We start from the raw sequence: 23154 nt of genomic DNA, 5'->3' as shown, positions 1-23154 counted from the left end.
ATTGCGGTCATAGGTAAAGGATTATCTGTATCTTTAATTTCAGGACACCTTGCTCCTTTTTCTAGCTTCACATTTTATTACATGGGAAAATAATATATCCTTGGTCATTCCACAGAATATTAGCCATGGTGGCACAGTGGTTAGAGTGCAGTACTGCAGGCTTCTGCTGGCTGCTGGCTGCTGGCTGCCTGCAATTTGGCAGTTCAGATTTCACCAGGCTCAAGGTTAACTCAGCCTTCCATCCTTCCAAGGTGAGTAAAATGAGGACCCAAATTATTGCGGACAAGAGGCTGACCCTGTAAACTGCTTAAAGAGGGCTGTAAAGCACTGTGAAGCAATATATAAGTCTAAGTGTTATTGCTATTAGATCAGCCTTTTATTGTATCTTTATATCTTTTCCAAGATAGACTTTGCTGAACGTGGATTTGTTGAAACATAGATGGTTCTATAGCTCAAAGCCATCATTCCTATTCCAGATGGATTCACTTTTTGCGCAGAGTAACTTTTGAAAATGATTGGGGAGTTGTCTAAATATCATGTTAACTGTTGAAAAAGCAGGAATCAATACTGTCTATGAAAAAATAGGGATGAGTTGTCTTTATTATTATTTATTTTATTTATTAAATTTATTTGTTGCCCATCTCATATTGAAACAACTTTGGATGGCTTACAGAATTAAAATATAAAAATCCTAAAAAATAAATATTTCTAAAATAGCAATAGCACATAGACTTACATACTGCTCCACAATGCTTTACAGCAGTAGTCCTCAATCTTTGCAGCTTGGCAGTCTGATGGTGGTGGAGGTGGTGGGAGACGAGACAGGGAAACTGGGCCACATAAACCGTGGGCAGGCACGTATATATGCAGCTCGACTACTGCAAGTGGCAGAATGATGCGCATGCGCATGCTTCTACACACTCCAGCCAGCAACTTGTGTGGCCCAATTCTGAATAGGCCATGGCCCGGTAGTGGGCCATTGCCCAAGGTTTGGAGACCCCTGCTTTGTAGCACACTCTGAGCAGTTTACACGGTGAACATATTGTCCCCAACAATCTGGATTCTCATTTTTCTGATCTCATGATAAAAATGGAAATCACAGTCAAAATAAAATTATAGTTAAAAGGTTTGGGTAGGACAGAATCAGAGGTGGGTTCCTATAGGTTTGGACTGGTTTGGCAGAATAGGTAGTAACTTGGCTGCCTGGGTCGCGGGAACTGGCAACAACCCAAGCCTGCCACGCCCCTGAACCGATTCCCCGGTTTCTCGCCCAAGCAAAATGGACAGCTAAATTGGCCAGTCACATGACTGCCAAGCCACTCCCACCCAGTCATATGACCACCAAGCCACTCCCACCCAGTCACATGACTGCCAAGCCATACTCACAAAATAAGCCACGCCCGCAGAACCAGTAGTAAAAAAAATTTAATCCCACCACTGGAGAGAACAGGATGTACATGGTGGGGAGATGAGATTGTCATCAAAGCCAATCTCACCCGAGTGTTAGGTTTATCATTGTTTGCCTGAAATTTATACATCCTCAGAAGTGAGTGATTACAGGTAGTCCTTGACTTACAACCATTTGTTTATAGACCATTTGGATTTATAAAGGACTCTGAAAAAAGTGACTTGCAGCATCCTTATAGTCATGTGATCAGAATGTGAAGACTTGGTGACTAGCATGCATTTATGACTATTGCATTTTCTCAGAGTCATGTGATCCCCATTTGTGACCTTTTCAGCCAGCTTCGGGCAAATAAAATTAATGGGAGAAGCTGGATTCGCTTAATGACTGTGTGATTTATTTAAAAACTGGTGAAAATGGTAATAAAATCAAACAGGACACACCTAGCAAGCACCTTGGTTAGCAACAAAATTATCGTCCCAGTTGTCATAAGTCAAGGACTTTTTATAATGCTTTGTGCATCTGGATAATATAGTTGATTTAGTGAAGCTTTTAAAATATCCCATTCAATATTGCTCATTTATATGACTTTATAGAGAGCCAATGTGGTGGTGTAGTTAAAGCACAAGGCTCGTACCTGAGAGATTATGAATACTACTTCCCCCTTATGCATGAAGTCAACTGGGAGAATTTGGGCCAGTCACTCTATTTCCACTCTAGGAAGATGGCACAGGTAAACTACTATGGAAATCTAGCCAAGAAAACTACAAGGACTATTCAGAATAACAGAGTTGGAAGGGAACTTGGAGATCTTCTAGTCCAGTGGCTTCCACCTTACGGGCACCAATTACCGTTTCCATGGAAAGAGGTTTTTCTGCAGATCCCACCACTGGAGGAAGCATGGTTTTATGTGCTGCCTGCATCTCGTGGATAGGGTTTCACTTATTTGTGCAGCCTGGTTTCTGGCATGCCATGGCCCAGTTGGAGAACCCTGTTCTAGTCCAACCCCCTGCTCAAGTAGGAGACCCTATATAATAATTTCAAACAAATGGATGTCGAATCTTTTCTTAAAAACCTCCAATGATGGACCTCCCACAACTCCTGGACAATCCACAACAATCCACTGGTTGATTGTTTTCACTGTTAGGAAACTTCTCCTTAGTTCTAGGCTGATTCTCTCCTTGATTAGTTCCCATCCATTGCTTCTTGTTTTGCCTTTCTTGCCTTGGAAAATAGGTGGAATCTTCTTCTTTGTGTGGCAGCCCTTCAAATATTGGAACATTACTGTTCATGTCACCCTATAACTAGTTAGTCCTTTAACTAGGACTAGTTCAACTATATCAAAGGATCAGACAAAAAAAGCTTTATAAAACGGCAGTTATTGTTTTAAGTCAGGCTCAATTTATGGTTATAGCTATGCAGCTTTTTTGCCAAGAAGTGCTTTGCTTTTCATTTTTATGATTTCCCCCCACCAATTGTTTATTGATTGATTGATTGGAAGCATTTCTATGCTGGCTGGCTGTCAGTGGCTCTAGGCTGAGAACAGCCTAGAATCGGTTAATACCGTTATAACATTCTCATTCAGAATTTTCATGGGAACTCTTGATAAGTTTGGACCGAGGGTTGGTGTGAAAATTTTTGTTGACTAGAAGCTCCCAATTGTGGTTGATGATTTTATGACTTGTTTATCAGTTATTTTATGACATAAAGCTCAAGTTACATGCTGTTGGCTAGTTGAATGTTTTGAATGGTTTCAAGGGGCAATAAAAAGCCAAAAAGCGAACACTTGCTGAATTTTACACCTTTGTGTTCCAAATATTACAAGCACTTTATGCAGCTAAGAAATGTAGGCAACTCCTCTTATCTTGGGTTGGCAAGGAATTTGGAAGATAATTTAACAGGAAATCTGAAATAAATTCCTATTAGCAGCCCAAAAAGTTCATCCGTTTATTTAAGTTTAGTGATAAATTCAAAAGCTACCCATAGATTTATAAGTGAATAGCTCTGATTCAGACTACAGTGAGGCCTGTTAGATAATTAAAGCTTTTTAGCATTTATAATATCTTTAGCACAAATATACATTTGGGGACGGTTATTTCTTCCTTTTTTAATATTAGTATTTAATGTATTAGTAGTGCTGCTGGTACACTGCAGTTCATTCCAACTTGGGTTACAAGAAAGTAATACAACCACTACTTTCAAATGCAGAATGCTATAGTCCTACAAGTTTCAAGAATAGGATTTGGAGGCTGTAGCTATAAAACCTCTCTCTTTAATCATTCAAAGCCTATTGATTGGGTTGATGTCACAATGATTTATTGAATAAAATGTCCTTGATTGGTTTTATGCAATATACTACGCTAAAATCAAACAAATCATATTATGGGTTGGAATGAGATATATAAATCAGGCTCCCATTCACAGTCAGTCAAATGTATAGAATTGCATCCAGTAATGCATTAAAAAACTTTTTTTAGAATTAATTTAGGTATGCAATCCTACTTAGTACTGACAAGAATAAGATTGACATCTGCATACATGTAAAATATATTTACACAATCTAATGTAAATTTGAATTGGCCTATAATTCTTCTTTGGATGAATATGCAGTATAGAATATCCTATCCGATTAAACACAATTATATCAGTAAAATGATAGTTTTTTTAAAAAAAATATATTCACCCACATACACTCCAAGGCTTCATACTGACACATTCATCTTCTAGAGTCTACACAGATTTGACAACATAATTCAATTTTTGAGGCCCATAAATCGGGAAAGAGTGTGCTGACTTTAAATTTTAAGGATCCTTTATAGGCTCTGCTATTCCATATCATCCTTAAATCAGTAATGACCTCTTTGTCACTTTCAAGTCTTTTCAAGATTTTCCCCTTTCTGGTGTTATTCAATAGAGTGCCCTGCATTTGTCTCCTCCCTCTCTTGACAGCCTCTTTTATAGATTTCTCCAAATTAAGAGGGGGGGGGACACCAGATTATCTTTCTGAGTCTTCTCAATCTTCACAATAGCTTTGCACCACCCTCCCCCAAGGGTTACGTAAAAGATACTTAGAGGAAAAGAAAAAAGACCCTTGATTGCTTTTCTGTGGGAAATAACAAACCCTTGGGTGGTTCAGATTGTCTTGTTTCATTACTCTTGGTTTGGGGAAGAAAAGATTGCACACATGCATATAGATGTATAACTTAGTGGCAGGGGATCATTCTGTCTTGGCTAGCTTCTAATGTAACTACAGACCTGCAAAGCCCATCATCATCAACATTATTATTATGTGGTTAATCTTTGGTGAGATTCACAGCCTTTGGGGCTGGTTGGTAGCCCAACAGCTCGAGTCCTATCCAAGAACCTAGGAACCGTTAAGGTAATGTCGGAGGATATAAGCTATTTATCTTCAATTCGTGCATCTCCAGGTATTGCAATGTTAATGAACCATACTTTTTTCTTTTCAACTATTGTTATGTCAGATGTGGGCCAAGTACCTGTCAATCTGGATTCTGAAGTCCCATAAGATCTTGACTTTCTCATTCTCTAAAACCTTCTCAACCTGATGGTCCCAGTGGTTTTTGCTGTACTCAAATCCAAACTTTTGGCAGAATTTCCAGTGAATCATCTTAGCAATGCGGTCATGGCATTGTAGGTCAGTTTGTGAAATTTTGCTGCACCCACTGATCAAGAGGTCGACTCTCTTGTCTTTCTCATTACCGAGGCGACATTTGCTGTTAGTGGTAACATGTTGACTTTTTGCCTTCATGTAGTTTGTGCCTAAGGCTTGTTCTTGAGCTGCCAAAATAAAGCCTTCTGTTTCTTTTTTCAGTGTTTCTGATCTTAACTAGTTCCAAGTTAGCTTTTGGTCAGCTTTGCCTTCAATACTTTTCAAGTATTGGCTGTGCATAGCTTTGTTTTTCCAATTTTCAGCTCGCTTCTCAATTACTTCTTTCTTATATTCAGCTTTTGACTTAGTTGTCTTTAAAAGACCTCCTTTACTTCTTTAATCATTGGTTCTTCACTTTTCTGGATGTAATCATTCAAGCTGTGTTTTTCTTATTCCACAGTCTGTTTTACTTGCAGGAGTCCTCGACCACCCTCTGCTCTTGGGAGATATAATAGGTCAGCATCACTTTTAGGGTGCAAAGCATGATTCATTGTCATAAGCTTCCTTGTTCTTCTGTCCAAATTGTCCAACTCCATCTGGGTCCAGTCAATTATTCCTGCAGAGTATCAAATCACATATATAGCCCAGGTATTTATGGCTTTTATGATGTTTCCTTCACTCAATTTGGACTTTATATCTTGCGAATTCATCAAATGTACTTGGCTGAAGTTAATTCCGTGACTTTATTATGCATTAAGTCAGAAGCCTCTAAAATCCCTAAATACTTGTAGCCTTCTTCTGGTTTTACTGCTTTTATCATTTCTTCATTCTCAAGTTCTATTCCATCATCTTCTATTACCTTGCCTGCTTTGGTTGCCATTGTTGTGCATTTGTCAATTCCAAACTGCATACCAATGTCTTGGCTAAATTCTTTTGTGTTTTCAATTAATAAATTCAGTTCAGCTTTTGTTTTACCAAACAGCTTCAAATCATCCATGTATACCAAGTGCGAAATTTTCAGTCCTTTCTTTGAAAGTTCGTATCCACAGTTCATCATCTTCAAAATGATTGTCAGTGGTAGCATTGAGAGTATAAAAAGTAGGGGTGAAAGGGAATCTCCCTGGAAAATGTGTTTAATTTCAACTTCACCCACTACTTCTTCATTAGCTATAAGCTTCATTTTCCAGAAGTTCATTGACGTTTCCATGAATTTTTGTATGTTGCTGCTGATGCCAAAGATTTTCAGGCATTTCTTAATCCAGCTATGGGGAACTGAATCAAATGCTTTCTTATAGTCCATCCAAGCCATGAACAGGTTGGTTCGTCTTTTCTTTGAATTCTTTAGGATTAGTTGTCAATTAGCAGTTGGTCCTTTGTTCCTCTTGAATTTTTGCAGCATCCTTTCTGTTCTACAGGAAGTTATTTCTTTCCAAGTATCCATAAATTTGGTTTGCAATGATACCAGTAAGGAGCTTGTATGTTGTTGGCAAACAGGTGATTGGCCTATAGTTTCCAGAATCCTTTCCTTTTTCTTTATCTTTTTGGATCAAAAATGTCCTTCTAGTTGTCATCCATTCATCATTTTCAGGTGTTTTTAAGATCTGGTTCATTTGGGCTGCCAATCTTTTGTGCATATAACTCATCTGGTCCAGGTGCACTCCAGTTCTTCATTTTTCTTGACTATCTTTGCACCATTTCTTTTGTTATTTTCACATATTCCATTTTGTGCACTTTAATAGAATCCTCAATCTGTTTGATCCATTTTGCATTTCTGTTGTGGTTCGTGTTTTCCCACAAATTTTCCCACAATTTCAGAGCTTTCTCTTTATCAGGCTTTTCATTTGTTGTTACTCCATCTCCACTTTCTGAGCTTTTATAAAACTGGTGCTGATTTGCTCTGAACTGTGAGTTTTCCTTGAACTGAGTTACTCGGTTTTCATACCTTTTAATCTTTTCAGCAATGGCAACAACCCTCTGCTTCAGCTCTTCAATTTCTACCGCAATCTCCTTATTCTCCAAATTATATCTTGCTTCCAGGCTGTTTTTGACCTATTTGTTCTTTAGCTGACCTTGTCTTAGGTTCTTCAAGTTGCTCAAGTCTCCACGAAATTTTTTGATCTTCAATTCCAACCGAATTTTCCACTTAGGCTTCCTTTTCTTGCCTCTTTGGTTCTTTTGTATTTTCAAACCCAATTCTTTGGTGGTTATGAATTATTATTATTATTATTTAATTGGGATGCATTAATTTCTTGTATACTTCGTAGTTGACACCTGTACTGGATTAACATCAGCTCAGAGATTTGGGGTTCTGTATTGAAACCCAGATGCCCAATAAATATATATAAAATTCCAAGTGTAAGTACTGAGCTGCTACATAATGGATTAGCTCTCTCTCCATTCTGTAATTCTGCTTAAAGTTATTTAACACTTTATTATTTTTGCAAAAGCATTGTAAAATCACATTGGGTTGTATTAGTGAAGAATGAATACACACACACACACACACACAGAGAGAGAGTTGAAATGTTTGGATCTTGGTGTCTGCTTGGTTACCTAATTTGGTAATGGTACATTTACAAAAAGAAACACAAAATTTCAGCATTTCAACCATAGGTATAAATAACCTCACTGTCAAAGTGATGGCAGCAGTTTGGTAATGAGACATTTTCAAGATGATGAAGTTCAGCAAATATCCAGATCCAGCACAATCAATTACAAATTATTACCTTCCACCAAATTGACTGTAAAGTTAAAGACTTATCTGAATTAAGTTTGACTTCTGATCACTTCAATGACATGCTCATGACATTTTCTTGGTAGAAGGACAGAAATGGTTTACCATTTTGTTTTTCCAGAATGTTCTTTGACTTTCCAGCCTTGCCTGGTGACCCCTGTTAATCTCCCACTAAACAACTGTGTAGTCAGACTTGTGGATTTACAGTGGAAAAAGTGTGGAAGAAACATGGAACATGGAAGAAAATGTAACACCTTCCTGCAAGTCCTTTAAAGTTGCTGTAAAATTTCTTGCAGTGAAAACCTAAAGAAAGATGTGTTTTGTTTAAGAAGTTGCAGATAGTTATATATGTATGTGTCCCATATATTCCAGAAAGAAGTCTAAAGTGCTTCTCAACCCTACCACAGGCTAATTCTGCTGATTGCCGGCTCCCTGCAATTTGGCAGTTCAAAACTCACCAGGCTCAAGGTTGACTCAACCTTCCATTTTTCCGAGGTCGGTAAAATGAGGACCCAGATTGTTGAGGGAAATATGCTGATTCTGTAAACCACTTAGAGAGGGCTGTAAAGCACTGAAAAGTAATATACAGATCTAAGTGCTATTGCTAATCTGCCATTGCATAACTAAGATTTATTGGGAGGTTATTTTGCTTTACCCTATTACATCTACCCAGCCCGCCATGATAGGAAGATAGTCTCATTAAGAGGGCTACATATCTGGCAGGACCGCAAGAAAGGGCCTTTTCGGAATTGGCCCCTTCTTTATGGAATATCATCCACCCCCAAGGTCAGGCTGGCTCCCACCTTGCTGCTGTTCCAAAAGGCCCAAAACGTAGTGTCAGTGAGCATGGAGATCATGAATGAAGATGGAACTGATGCTGATTTGATTGTGTTATTGCTACCATGTGTGTGAAGGTGTGTGTAGATTTTCTTATGGGTTTTTATTATTGTTGTAAGCTGCCTGGAACACCAACACTTATTCATGAGTTGGGCAGCTATATAAATTTATTTAATAAATAATAAATAAGATACTCCAAGGGCTTTAGCCACACAGTTGCCAAATAATGCTCCCTCTTTCTTTATCTTTTTAGTAGATATTATAGCAAATAGCCACCAATATTTGCAGCTTCCAAGCCCAAAGGTAGGTTTGATGCTTGCCATGTTTATCTAGAGTGCAAATATTCTCACAGCAGCAAACATGCAAATATAATTATTTAGGGTTGTACCATATAGATGTGTATAGATTTGTTTAACCTGCAGAAAGAATCTACATTCTTAAGCCATTGGCCTTTCTGTTTTTAAATAATGATACTGTATACCAGCTGTAAAACTATTGTCTCTCTCAGTAGAACTGGTTCAATTGTTTTCTGAAACAATAAATAAAAACTAATTGAAATCCTTATTGAGAGCTCATCTACATTGCAAATACTTGTTCTGCTTGCGTGTTGAATTAGCTTGAAATTCGGTATCTTGATTATAGCTAAAATAAAATAATTATCTGGCTTAGTTTAATTGATGTAATTGTCAGAAATGACCTTGATGAATTGCTTTCAGATGGTGGTAGGAATGTGAATGTTGGAAGCCTTTCAGGTTGGTTTCTTTTGAGGGAAGTATCTATGATATAAAAACATATTGAGACTCTAGAAAGAGTGCAGAGAAAAGCACTAAAGATGATTAGGGGCCTAGAAGCTAAAACATGAAGAACAGTTGCACGAATTGAGTATGTCTAGTCTAGTGAAAAGAAGGACTAGGGATGACATGATAGCAATGTTCTAATATCTAAGTGACTGTCACAAAGAAGAGGGGATCAACCTATTCTCCAAAGCACCTGAAGGCAGAACAAAAAGGAATAGATGGATGCTTATCAGAGGAACTAACCTAGAACTAAGGAGAAATTTCTTGACAGAAAATTAATCGGTATAATAATTTGCTTTTAGAAATTGTGGATGCTGCATCACTGGAGATTTTCATCCATTTATCTGAAATAGTACAGGATCTCTTGCTTGAGCAGTGAGTTAGACTAGAAAATCTCCAAGGTCCCTTCCAACTCTGTTATTCTGTTAAATCAATTTTGGATTCATAATTACACATCTGGTTGGCAGAAGGCAACTAATCAAGGACAGAAGCAACTTAGAACTAAGGAGAAATTTCCTGATACTTAGAAGAATTAATCAGTGGAACAACTTGCATCCAGAAGTTGTGAATGCTCCAACACTGGAAGTTGTTAAGAAGAGATTGGATAACCGTTTGTCTGGAATGCTATAGGGTTTCCTGCCTAGGCAGTGGTTGGACTAGAAGACCTCCGAGGTCCCTTTCAACTCTATTATTCTATTCTATTCTAAATTCTGAAGCAAGGTAGCTTCATAGTATTTATACATGGGTAAGATGGGTTCAGGATTTCTGAATGATGCAGTAAGCTTTCCAAGTACTGCATTTAGGAAATCCTGCTAAAATTCTATTTAATCTATGAACTGAGGATATAACATGGAAGGTTGACATGAATGCTTAAACACTTTCTTTCATATCTAAATTAAGTCCTGTTTTGGTAAAGAAAGATCTTTGGTAACTTTGTGAGAATATGTACACCAGGTTATTTTGGATGAATATTTGAAGTTTGTGGTTTAATCTCATTGTGATGCTGATGTTACTCTTTCAACTGGAACTCCAACTATTGTTTGAATCTGGTGGCAACTGAATGTGGTCCAATACACTTAAACCAGATGCAGGCTGAGATTTTAGTGATCAGTAGACCCGGTATTCACTGCCAAATCACATGGCTATTGAAATCTGGGCTTTGTCCAATGCCAGCTGCTGCTTAATAGCTACAGTCCTTTCTAGAAATCATGGAGTTTGCTAAAGCAATCTATGCTTTGGTCCCCTCTGAAGGTCTACATGGAACTGCCCTTGCACAAATGTCCAGAAGGGCATACAAAGAGTGCAGATTGCAAAATAATATCTGGTTGGCAGATTCTGCAGACACTTTGGTGCCAAGACAGCCTCTTCAGAGATGGAATAATACAGCAGCAGAGAATAACTTGTCCCAAAGGGATATGTGAAAAACATAAGGACCTCTGAAAAACATAAGGATAGTATCAATAGCTTACATAAAAGGAAGTTATTTTCATATACCCAGTCTCAGAACTGTTTAGGCCTTTGATAGTGGGAACATTTTAATTGGAAAAAATAAGGCCATCGTATTTTTAAGTGATGTTCAAAATATATGCCAATTTTTATTCAAACATGTTATTATACCACCTAAAATTTCTAAATATCTTCTGTACAGATAAATTATGTGATGTTTACAACTTTATTTGACAAGATGAAACTCTATTGTCAACCAGACTGACAAATACTCACTTACTTATTAAACTACTATAATTTTCAGATTAATCTACCAAATCTTCACTTTATTGATAAGATACCTATGAAGCTCATAAGGTCCTGAGAATCAGACAGAATCTTGAGAGTGATGGATTTCCTTAATACAGAAAGTTTAGATAAAAACCACACTTAAACTATTAAAGCTTGTGGTTGCAAATCTTCAATAAGGGTTAATTCGTATTTCTTCTAGATAGTGGGTTCAATGATCAGATTGTTTTTACTACCAAGAAGATACTTTTCATGTTCTCCTAATCTTCAAAATCTCTTATCCTTTAATTTAAATTGGAAGAAGCTGTCTTATTGGCTGAGATGAAATGCTGTGCTATTATTTTATTCAATGATGTTTCTTCAACTTACCTGCTTTCTCTACATAGCCTTGGCATTTCCTGGTGGTCTTCCTTTCAGGTATCAAAACCTGTTTATCTTTTTCAAACAACCTGGATGGCTAACTGCTACTTCCAACTAGCAACAAGAAATGTTTGACTTCTTAGGTGTTACATTCAGTTAATGCTCTTATGGTACTCTTCTAGCAGATTAAATCACCTAGTTCTTTCAAGCTCTAAGCCTATTTCAGATTTATTTGTGCCAAACGTAAGCTGCAGATGACACAACATCATTCACCATGAAAAAAAAAAAAGAACTCTGCCTTTCCTAACAGAGTCATACCTATACATCATATTATTTAATTAAAAATAGTTTACACAGTTTAAGATTTTTCAATAATTTATTGTAAGATTGGTTTCATTGATAATATTCCACTGGATGATTCACTAACAATCCTCTTTTTGGAACAGTAGAAATAGAATGACTCATGATAACCAGAAACTTTAGGACTAAAATGGAGTAATAGGCAGTTCAAAAAAAAAAACTTCAGGAATATTAACTCTTTAGTATGATTGTTATCTGCTACCTCATTTCTATAAATTGTAGTCCCATGTTCAGAATTTAACCAACTGAATTCTATCTAGGTAAACATAAAATTGCAGCTGTGCCTTTTAAAGAGTTATTTATTTATCATTTATTGCCTTTATTATTTTTATAGATACCTCAAGGCAATTGACATATCCAACACACTTTCCTCTCTCTCCCACCCGCCACAACACGTCTGTGAGGTGGGTTAGGCTGAGAGAAAGTGACTGGCCCAAAGCCAATTTGATCTGACGTTGTGGATTGCAACTTATTTCTTTTTATTTTTCTTCTGTTTCTGTTCAGATGTTTCCTTCTGTTATATCCAGTGAAGTATATTGACTTTTGCACTATTGCTGAAGACAGATCTTTTCTTACATTTTTTTTACAGTGCCAAATATTTAGGTGGCTTTTTTTTAATCTACCAATATCTGAAATCCCCCCCCCCCCAAATGATTTGGAACTAATTTTTTTAGAAAGGAGGCTCAAATAGCCTTGAAATATTTTTATATATGTTCCTTTTAATTCAAATTATAGCTGTAGAATAATAGCTGTCTGTTAGATTTGGATCCAAGCTCAAAAGCAAAGTCATGGAATTTTCCTTAGCTAAGCTGCTATTTTAACAGTCTCTATTGCTTCTGATTTATTACAAATATGAACTTATTCATCTGCTATATTATGATTCTACTTGATTTTTGTGACAGGATAACCATGTAAAATATTGCATGATACTATCAACTTTTCTCAAGGATCTGTATTTTTGGCATGCAAATATTGATTTGGCTTGAATAGCTGAGGTGGAAGAAAGTAAGAGAAAAACCATTATTCTTAATACACCCCAAGACTATGCCATCATACATGTTAATGTTCAGAGTGAAGGTTAAAAAAAATCACTGTGAAGTTAACAATAGTCATAAAAATCAAAGCAGTAGAACAATAGGTGTGTATGCGTATTGTGTATATGAGTGAGAGTATGCAGATATTTATGCATATATATGTATATTGTGAGTATTTGTGCATATATTTTGTTTCTATATGCATACATATTTATATATTCACAGATAGACATGTATATATGTCTATACATATATTCATAGACATACATATATTCATACATACAAGCACACATATTTAGAAAAAATAAGATTTTGGGTGGTTTGCTGCATTATTTTCATGTTTTCATTTCAAGATTTTTTTTATTTTGTGGGTTGAAGTTTGCTTATTCTTTAATGCCATTATTTTTCACATTTTCAATCTAAACTACTTTCCCTATAAAATAGTATTTCAGTTATAGTTATTTAGCGACTTACTACCTAACTCGACTTACTTTGTTTTTGCTTGAAGATGTTTTGTTTCTCATCCAAGAAGCTTCTTCAGTTCTGAAGAAGGGCCAGGGCTACAGTGAAAAAGGTTCTTCTCTTTGAACCCACCTGCCTCAATTCCTTAGCAGGCAGGATCAATAGCAGGTATCTTCTCCTGGTGCAATTAGGTGGCCATGTATCATTGGGGAAAGACGGTTCTTCATATATCCTGGATTCATGCCATGTGGGGCTTCAAAGGTAACACCCACACAATGGTGGGATATGACTGGTATGGATGTACCGGTGCCTGCTGGGAGCAGCAGGTACCGTTCTAGTACGGTGCTCCGGAGGGCCTTCCCTCCCTCCTTACCTGTATGAGCTGATCAGGGCATTTGCAGATGGAGTGTACGGTGCCTGTGCAATATTCTGCCAAGCAGCTGGAGTGTCACGGGCGGTAAGTACTCATGCTCGCGTTGCGCACGTGCACATGGTGGATACTTGGCTCAGTTGCAGCATACCGGTTGCAACGGGATCCTGAACCCACCACTGCACCCACAACAATTTCAATAGATGTCATGCTTTTTTATATCCAGTTCAGTTAATCAGTGATTAACTTACGATATGCATGAACATATGACATTCATGTCAAAGGTGAACCATCTTGATGTACCACCCAACACCCAACAAGAATTATTTTTGGAAGCATGTCCCATTCTTGTGCAATTTTCAAAGTCTGCAGAGGCTGTACAATATTGGGGTGTCCTCTTGCACAGTCCCTGACCTTCTGGAAATCACACAAGAGATACTCTCAATGTGACCTTTGGACCCTATACCCGAAAAATAAGTTTGTTTTACCTACATTCCATTTTTGCAACAATTTGACATTTCTTTATATAATACATAGCACTACACATGACTCTAATGTATTTTTTTAAAATAAAAGAATTCTTTTTCTTTTGTTCGAGGGAGCAAAGTTAGTCATTTTCTGAATTTTTGACATGCCGAGCCCAAAAAATCTGCTATCCCTGAGTTAAACAGATGTTCCATCTAGTAAGGGAGGTCCAGATATCTCACCCGTGTTATGTGTCCTTGTATGTTTGATATAGATCACCATTTGCAGATATGCATTTATGCAAAATTACTCTTTTAATCTGCTGGATGTGATGTGCTATGGGGCTACGCTAGCACCTGTGTTTTTAGAAAACTACTCCACAAAATACTCACTTCTTTTGTGTCATCAGTTGCCTTCAGTTGTTTTCCTTACTTGCTGCTTGACATCGTAGACATTCTTGTGGGCCACAAATAGTTGGGATGTTATTAAAAGCATAAGCTAGGTTTTTCTTTTTTTAATCAAGGGCCTCCCATCAAGAATGCAAAATCAGTGAAAGCAGTCTTGCGCTCGTTCCAAGTTAGATTACTACACAACTCGAATTACTTCAGCTGTTTCCCTTTTTTTTCTTTGCTTCTTGCCTTTCACATGCTGGTCATGAAATGTTCAAGCTGATCTAATCGCTAAACAACAAGAATGAAAGAGGGATGCAGAAACGTCTTTGTAATTATCAGATTATCAAATTAAGCCTGAACACTAACCCATAGGCATAACCTAAAAGGCAATTCCCCTTCAAAACATTTTTGAGATTCGGAAGAAGCAATACAGGTAATCCTCGATTTACAACCACAATTGGGACCAGAATTTTGGCTACTAAGCAAAGTCGTTAACTGTTGCGCCCAATTTCATGAACTTTTTATCATAGTTTTTAAATGAATCATTGCAGTTGTTAAGTGCATCCAGATTCCCACCATTGACTTTGCTTGTCAGAAGCCAACTGAGAAAGTCACAAATGATGATCACATGACCTTGGGATGCTTCAACCATTGAAAATACATGATGGTTGTGATGCACCTGAATTTTGATCATGTGACCATGGGAATCCTGCCACAGTTGTAAGTGTGAGGACGAGTTGTAATTAACTTTTTTTCATTACTGTTATAATTTTGAACAGTTGCTAAATGAATGTTTGTAAGTCAAAGACTACTTATACATTGTCACCTAAAAGTAGGTTCAATTATGTTTGATTTTCTATAAGGTAGACTGTGAATTCTAATTGCTTATAGTAATTTCAGTGAATTATTTCATAATTACTATAAATATACTTAAGTCTTCCCAACCTGTCCTGTATTGGCTGATATAGTCAACATATAGGGTAAGAGGTTTAGATTGCCAAAGGCAGGTATAAGTGAATTTAATAGTGTCTACCTTCTTCAAAATTCTGTTAAATATATTTAGTTTATTAATTATATATTAGCATTTAAAGCTATGCAATCTTCCCAGGGTCGCTTGAAAAAAAGCACACACAAGACAAGCCAATGGTAGAGATTCCTTTAAGGTAAACACTTTCTTTTCAGAAGGAGAAAGTGTGATAGGTTTACAACTTAATCATGTTTTTTTATTGTCTTAATATGCAGTTTGCATAAAAATGTGGCTGTACTAGTTTTAAACTTTGCAATGTAACATTTCTAACCTAAGGATGAACTCTTTTTTTTCTTTTGGTTGTGTTTGTAAAAGATGCTTTAGGAAATATCCCAAATGCTTTAGTAAGCTCATTAAGAAAAAAGTGTATGTTAATAGTAACACCAGTTCAGTAGGACTCTACTTGATTAAGCAGTTCCTACCTGAAGCTTTCTGCATGCCACTACTGGTAGTCTCTATAAATGTGCCTTCTATGTTTTATGCAACAGCTTCTCACTGCATAATTCATTACAGATTTTCCCCTTTCATATTGACTCCAGAAAGTCTATACTACATGGCCCTAGACAGAAATAAATTTGCTGTCCAAAACCACTCTTACGTGACATGATTTTCAGATTTCTTCCTGTAATCAAAAAATAAAAATTTCAAAAACATTACATTAATCTGAATGAAACAGTTCCTTCCTTCTTGGAGAGCCAAGTCTGTTTTTCATAATTATTATATACTTTTCATAACTAGATGGGTCAAGATGGTATCTTATTTTTATTATTCATTACTAAGATTGTGGTATTGTTCCATGCCAAAGTGGCTGTGAGCCACACACAAGAAACGTGAACAATTATGAAGTGTTAACAGACCCCTTCCTCTCCCCCAAAAAACCTTACAATAATGTCAGTTCTGAGGAGCAAGTTCAGATAAGCATCTCTCAAACTTTGTAGAACAGCCCAGTTTATACACTCTGAGGCAATTCAGCAGGGCAGTAGCAGTTCATATATATATGGACGCTACTAACCTTCTTCTAGCCATTTCCTTTTTTTAAAAAAAGATTTTTAATCCCAATTTTATTATTTAGTATTATTATTATTAGGTAGTGGAACACCTATTTCTCCTTCCTCCTCTTATTTCTCCCACAACAACAGCTCTGTAAGGTAATTCGTGTTCAAAGAGACTGGCTGGCCTAAAGTTATCCAGCTAGCTTCCATGCCTAAAGCAGGACTAGAACTCAAAGTGTGCTGGTGATTAACCCAAAAGCACCCAACTACCTTCCATTCCTAAAATGGGACTAGAACTCAAGGAATCCTGGTGATTGGTCAATCACTGAAGGCTTTAAAGAAGAGACTGGACAGCAACTTGTCTGGAATGATATAGGCTCTCCTGCTTGAGCAGGAGGTTAGACTATAAGACCTCCAGGGTCCTTTCCCATTCTGTTAGTCTGTTAAATCTGTTAATGCCCAAGCAACTCCTTGCCTAAATATAATTTCTTTTTCTTGCTGAATGGGAATACTAATTCTAGTGCCCTGAAATCCTAGGGAGAAATTCTCCTACAGTTTTCCCCAACCCTGACCCCTCCATCTCCAAACTTTCAATCATTTTGGCTACGGGGTAATGATTGTCACAATTCCTCCTATCTGAGGGACATCTTATTAGGAAAGGTTGCTATTGAATTGTAGCATTGGTGAATTATTATATGGATTCTTGCAATCATTAATTTAGAAATAATTTGAAGTTACCATGGGGCTGAAAAAGTGACATGACTGGTTCTCACGCTTATGAATTTCATAGAATCCCTACAGGCACATGTCATGTATATATATTTATGACAGTTACAGGATCCCATGGTCATGTGATCACTGTTTGTAATCCAGTGGTAGGTTCCAGATCCCATTGCAACTGGTACGGTTTCGAGCTCTGTTTTCAGCTGTGACGGCCTCATGTTGCCCTCTGCCAGCGAAAACTGGAAGAGGACAGCAGAAGGACGTCTCACTGAAAATGGGCGCGGCCCTCCCAAGCCCCATTTTCGCTGGCAGAGACACCATGGGCCACCCCTTTACTGTTTCTAGAGCAGCCGGTGGGTCACATTTAAGCACCTCATGGGCTAAATCTGACCCCCACGCCTTGAGTTTGACACCCCTTGACACCCCTGCCTTACATCAACAAAGTCAATGGAGAAGCCAGATTCACTTAACAACTATATGGTTTCATTAACAACTGTGGCCAGAAAAAGTCATAAATTCAGTCACATGGTGGCTCACATTACTTAGTAATGGAAGTTTCAGTCCCAGTTTTAGTTACAAGTTAGGAACTAGCTGTATTCTAGTTCTTATCTCTTCATCACACTTAAAACAACTCTGAATGTGCAAAATTTCAATAAACTAGATTTCATGGTCTTATTTAATGTTCTGATCTTCTATCTAGCTTTCCTGATATTTCCCATTCATTTAACCTGCATAATCCTGTGTTAATTTCAGAAGCGGCTTATCTTTGTGTATTTCCCTTAACTGCAACCCTGATTCACTGTACATTTTTTGTTTGTTTTGTCCCTGGGAGGTCTAGATAGGCTGAGGTCTATGTAATCTAATGCTTCATCAATAGAATCACTTATAATCCAATTATCTTTCTTCTGATTAAAAAAACCCCAAGTGCACCTTATAGTTGCTGACAAAAAAGTCTTAGGTTTTAAGTGCTGGAGCTGACATTACCAATTTAGGCCACTTCCTGAATTCTGAAGTCACTGATTTTCATTATTATAGCTGCCTAGCTGCAGCAGAACAAGCACTTTGAGTTTCATACTTGAATCTACTGCCCTTAAGTTCATGAACGTACGAGAGTTTTATTGCCACTATGACACCTTGCTTGTATAAGTGCTGGAGTGATGTCAGTGAAGAGCTGATTGTTGATGAGTACAGCATGACTATCTGCAGCAAGGGAGCTTTGCACGTTGAAATGTTCATGCAAAGATTACGAATATGAGGATATAGGCTTTCCCCTGACGTCAGCCATTAGTGATTCACTTACTTGAGTCACCTGAATGAAACCTGTGAGATTTACCATACAGGTAGTCCTCGATTTATGACAGTAATGGAGCTTGCCCATCATGGTCGTAAGTCATGAAAATCTTAAATGAGATCACCTATCTGTTTTTATGATTGTTTCGGTGGCAGTTATTAAGTGAACACCAAGGTGGTAAAGTGACTACCCTGATCATTAGGCGATTGCCATAGTTGTTAAGGGAAGCAATGGTTTGTTATGGGCAGTTTTGCCCCCAAAAACCAGAAGTAAATGCCACATTGCAAAATGTAGTCATGTGATCGTGGGACAGTAGAAGCAGCCGTAGGTTAGACCTTGGTTGCCGAGCAACCAACATGTAGTCACATGACCCCAGGGAGCCCTGGTTGTTGGTTCTTTGGAACTGGGTCATAAGAACCCTTTGGAGAGGTCCATTGGAACTACTGGTCGTAAGTTGAGGACTATCTTATTTATGGAGAAGGTCCGTGACACAAATGTATTTATTATTTTAGGAGGCTCTGGCACCACGAAGTTTGAAAAGCTCTGCCTTAAAATCTGTACAAATTAAACTGGATGCTCCTAGATATATTTTGCTCATTGATTTAGAATAACCTCCCCATGTTTTCCTATTTTAAAAGCGCTCAAAACTTTTACTGCCCTAATAGTTAAGTAATGGACCTTTACATACCAAAATGTGCATGCGAAGGCGGTCTAGATACTACAGGTAATCCTTGATTTACGACTATTCATTTAGAAACCATTCAAAGTTACAAAAGCACTGAAAAGTGACATATGACATTGTACTTGTCAAAGTCATGTGATATTCGGGCGCTGTAGAAGTTTAAAATGACAGTTTCTGTCTCTGGTCAGTTTGCTGGACATATTTGTAAACGTCGGAAAAGGCAAATTAATGGAAAGAAAACCACCGCTGAAGGTTTCTCCTGCAGAGGCCAACCAGATTTAATAACAGCAGCAAACATTGTATGCTTGCATGTTGCAGATGCTTGTTACGAGTAACCCCAAAGTCAGAGAGTATAGGTCAGTGTTTCTCAACCTTGGCAACTTGAAGATGTCTGGACTTCAACTCCCAGAATTCCCCAGCCAGCGAATGCCAAGGTTGAGAAACACTGGTATAGGTTTTCATAGTGAATTGTTTTCAATATATAGTGAAGCCCTTGGTACAATTAAACTATTATTATCTGCCACTTCAAGATTATATTTGGCTGCTTAGCCATTTAATTTATGATGTCTACAGTTTTTGACTTGAGATCAAGAAAAAAGAGAAAAGCAGACATAAATGGCAGTTGAACACTAATATGGAGAAACTTAGTGTTTTTAAAGCAAAGTCAGACATCGGTGTCTAATCTCAGTGCCCTACTACCACATAGGTCTTTTCTTAATTCTTTGTTCAAGGGATTAAACTTCTATTGAACTAGTTGCTCCATCTCCAAATTAATTTTTATAGAAGCTATATTTGCTGTGGCATTGATTTTCAAAAACTGGGTCAGTAGTCAAAGACTTATATAATTTTTATTTATTTTTTGCTCATAGTGGAAATGCTTGCTGGGTGATGTCAAATTAATCCCTTTGAAATGGCCAAACAGCACCTCAGGAAATGGTTTAATGTTGGAAATGCTCTAAATGTTCCTGGAACTTAAACGTTGTCTTGTCTTCAATCTAACCGGTAGCTCATGTGGATTCCCCTCCCTCCCAAATGCCTTATTTTTCCTTCTCGTGGAGAAGCTATTCTGTTAATAAATATGTACAAAAAGCTTGGGAATTATTTTCTATTCTTTCCCCTTAGTTTCATGCATAGATTAGTTTTAAACAGGAGGTTATGTGGTTTGACCCAACCTCTTTCTTTAAGAGAAAATGTGGTTCAGTTACTCCTTGACTAGTTGCTTAGCAACCATTTGAAGTTATGGTGGGCCTACCTTTGGGCTATTTACGAGCCAGATTTGAAGTTCTAACAATCAGAGCCTCTTCTCACATGACCAAATTTTAGGTATTAGACAACGTAGCTGTATTTAGGACTGCATTTTATGATGGTTTTGCTAGAAATTGGCACTCTCTTTCAGTTTTCGGCAAAACTGTGCCATAGCGAACCATTGGTTTATTTAATAATTGAGGCATTCACTTAACAATCACAGTATTTGTTTAACAACCATTACAAAACAATTCATAAAATTAGGTTTTGGAGCGGTCATGTTTTGAGAACTACCTGTATCTCTCTTCTGATCTTTCTACCAGCTGCTCTGTTGTTTTCACACTATGAAAATCTTTATGTCAAAGTTTGTTATAATTGATTGGCAACTTTATAGAATACATGGAATAAATGTATTTATCATAATTTTCTTTTTAGTATTACACCTCATTCAACATGGGTGCCGGTCCAGTCACCATGAGTTCTGTTACTTGAATGATATCATTTTGGGAAGCCAGATGATAATCAACTGGGAAAGATGAATATAATACTCCCCATGGTTTAAGAAACATACATCATTTCCCAAACATTGGGAATGAGACAGGGAGAAGAGCAATGATGACAGAGTTATTTGGGAAGAAGCTGTAATTAATTTCTTACTCCAGTGGCTGAATCCACATTTACATTAAACCAGAATATATTATGTTGTGTCAACTCGGTTGTGATATATCTAGCATTCCTTGGCTTAGCATGATGTGATGACCAGGTTTTTATCAATTATGTGCCCTTGACAGTCTTAGAAAGCAAACATTCTCTAGGCCAGGAGTAGGCAACTAGGGCCCCTTCAAAAATCTCTGGACTTCAACTCCCAGAATTCCTGAGCCAGCCATAGAGACTCAGGAATTCTGAGAGTAGAAGCAGGGATGAAATTCAGCAGGTTCTGGAGAACTGGTAGCGGAAATTTTGAATAGTTTGGAGAACTGGCAAATGCCACCTCTGGCTGGTCCCAGAATGGGGTGGGAATAGAGATTTTGCAGTATTCTCCCCCTGCCACTCCCACCAAGCCACGCCCACATAACCAGTAGTAAAACAAATTGAATTTCACCACTGAATAGAAGTTCACAAACCATAAAAGGACCATAGTCCCCCACCCCTGCTCTAGATGCACCTTCTCTTCAACATTGTTGAAGCATGTTTTTCTGAATTCCTCTAATAATAAACTCCCTTTTCTTGGAATTCTGAAACCATTTGAAAGTTTTGGGTTTCCCAAATGCTAAGGCACTCTGTAGGAATTTGGCATGCTCTCTCTGATTCATGAGGTCATGAAGAATCAGACATGACTTAGCAATTGAAAAATAAGTTACCCTCACCCAGATTGGAGTGAGACTTTAGTCTTTAGTCTTAGATTCATTATTCATTACTTGTAATTATTTGAATCTGTCAAACTGTCTTCTACGCTCAAATAAATACTATTTATTTGCTTTTGGAGATGTGGGGCTGACAAGTAAGTAAGTGTATTGGACTGCCTATCAAGTTTCCTTCTTAAGAGAAGAGGGAGTGATGATCCGTGTATTATTGGTGTATCATTATTGTATTATTATTAATGCTTGCACAATTAGTAGAGTGTATCGAAGAAGCAAAGCTATGCTCTCTTTGTAAAATACTGTGAATCTCCAATGGAAATATCTTCCACATATATTTGTTGCAAGGATGTTGCATGGATATTAATCTTCAAACCGTAGATAATAAATTTTGCTATAGTGTCCAATTGTGTGTAATTGTTGACTTACATCCATTCATTTAGACCAGAGGTCTTCAAATTGGCAACTTTAATTCTGGGAGTTGAAGTCTTAAAGTTGCCAAGTTTGAAGACCTCTGATTTAGACCATTTGAAGGTACAATGGCAATGAAAAAAGTGAGGTGGCGCAGTGGTTAAATGCAGCACTGCAGGCTTCTTCAGCTGACTGCAGTTCAGCAGTTCGGCTGTTCAAATCTCACCGGCTCAGGGTTGACACAGCCTTCCATCCTTCCGAGGTGGGTAAAATGAGGACCTGGATTGTTGTTGGGGGCAATATGCTGACTCTGTAAACCGCTTAGAGAGGGCTGAAAGCCCTATGAAGTGGTATATAAGTCTAACTGCTATTGCTATTGCTATTTATGATTAACTTTCATAATAATGACCATTGCAGCATTCACATGGGCACTTGGCAAATGGCAAGTATTTATGACCATTGCATTGATCCAGAGTCATGTGATTACAATTTGTAACGTTCTCAACTGGCTTCTGATAAACAAAGTCAATGAGGGAAGCCAGATTTGGTTAATGACTGTATGCTTCTACAGTGATTCGCTTAACAGTTGTAGCAAAAAAAGTCGTGACATGAAGCAAAAGTCATTTAATAACTGCCTTGTTTAAACATTGGAAATTTTGGACTTGTGGTCATAATTCAAGGAATACCTGAAATCTATCTTCTGCATCTGCAAATTTCTTGTTTTATCAAAGAAAGTCTCAGAGAAGATTTATCATGAAATATATGTTACGTGGAAAAATATCATGTATTGCAGTGATGGGAATGGAAAGATCCAGCATAGTCCTTTGGGTAATGGAAACATGAGTTACAGTGATTGATCTACCAT

At 37.5% G+C, this 23154-nt stretch overlaps 1 protein-coding gene across 4 annotated transcripts in view; it reads left to right on the top strand.

Moving 5' to 3' along the window:
• The window catches only part of DIP2C (DIP2 acetate--CoA ligase C (putative)), a 361956-nt gene that overhangs the window by 68769 nt on the left and 270033 nt on the right, over window positions 1-23154 (top strand). The window lies entirely within an intron of this gene.

This window comes from Thamnophis sirtalis, unplaced genomic scaffold, assembly GCF_051295495.1.
Source record: "Thamnophis sirtalis isolate CommonGarterSnake01/CBP01778 unplaced genomic scaffold, rThaSir2_p1.2 scaffold_4, whole genome shotgun sequence".
NCBI classification, from domain to species: Eukaryota; Metazoa; Chordata; class Lepidosauria; order Squamata; family Natricidae; genus Thamnophis; species Thamnophis sirtalis.
The sequence above is the reverse complement of the archived record's forward strand: the minus strand, read 5'-3'. Positions and strand labels throughout refer to the sequence as shown.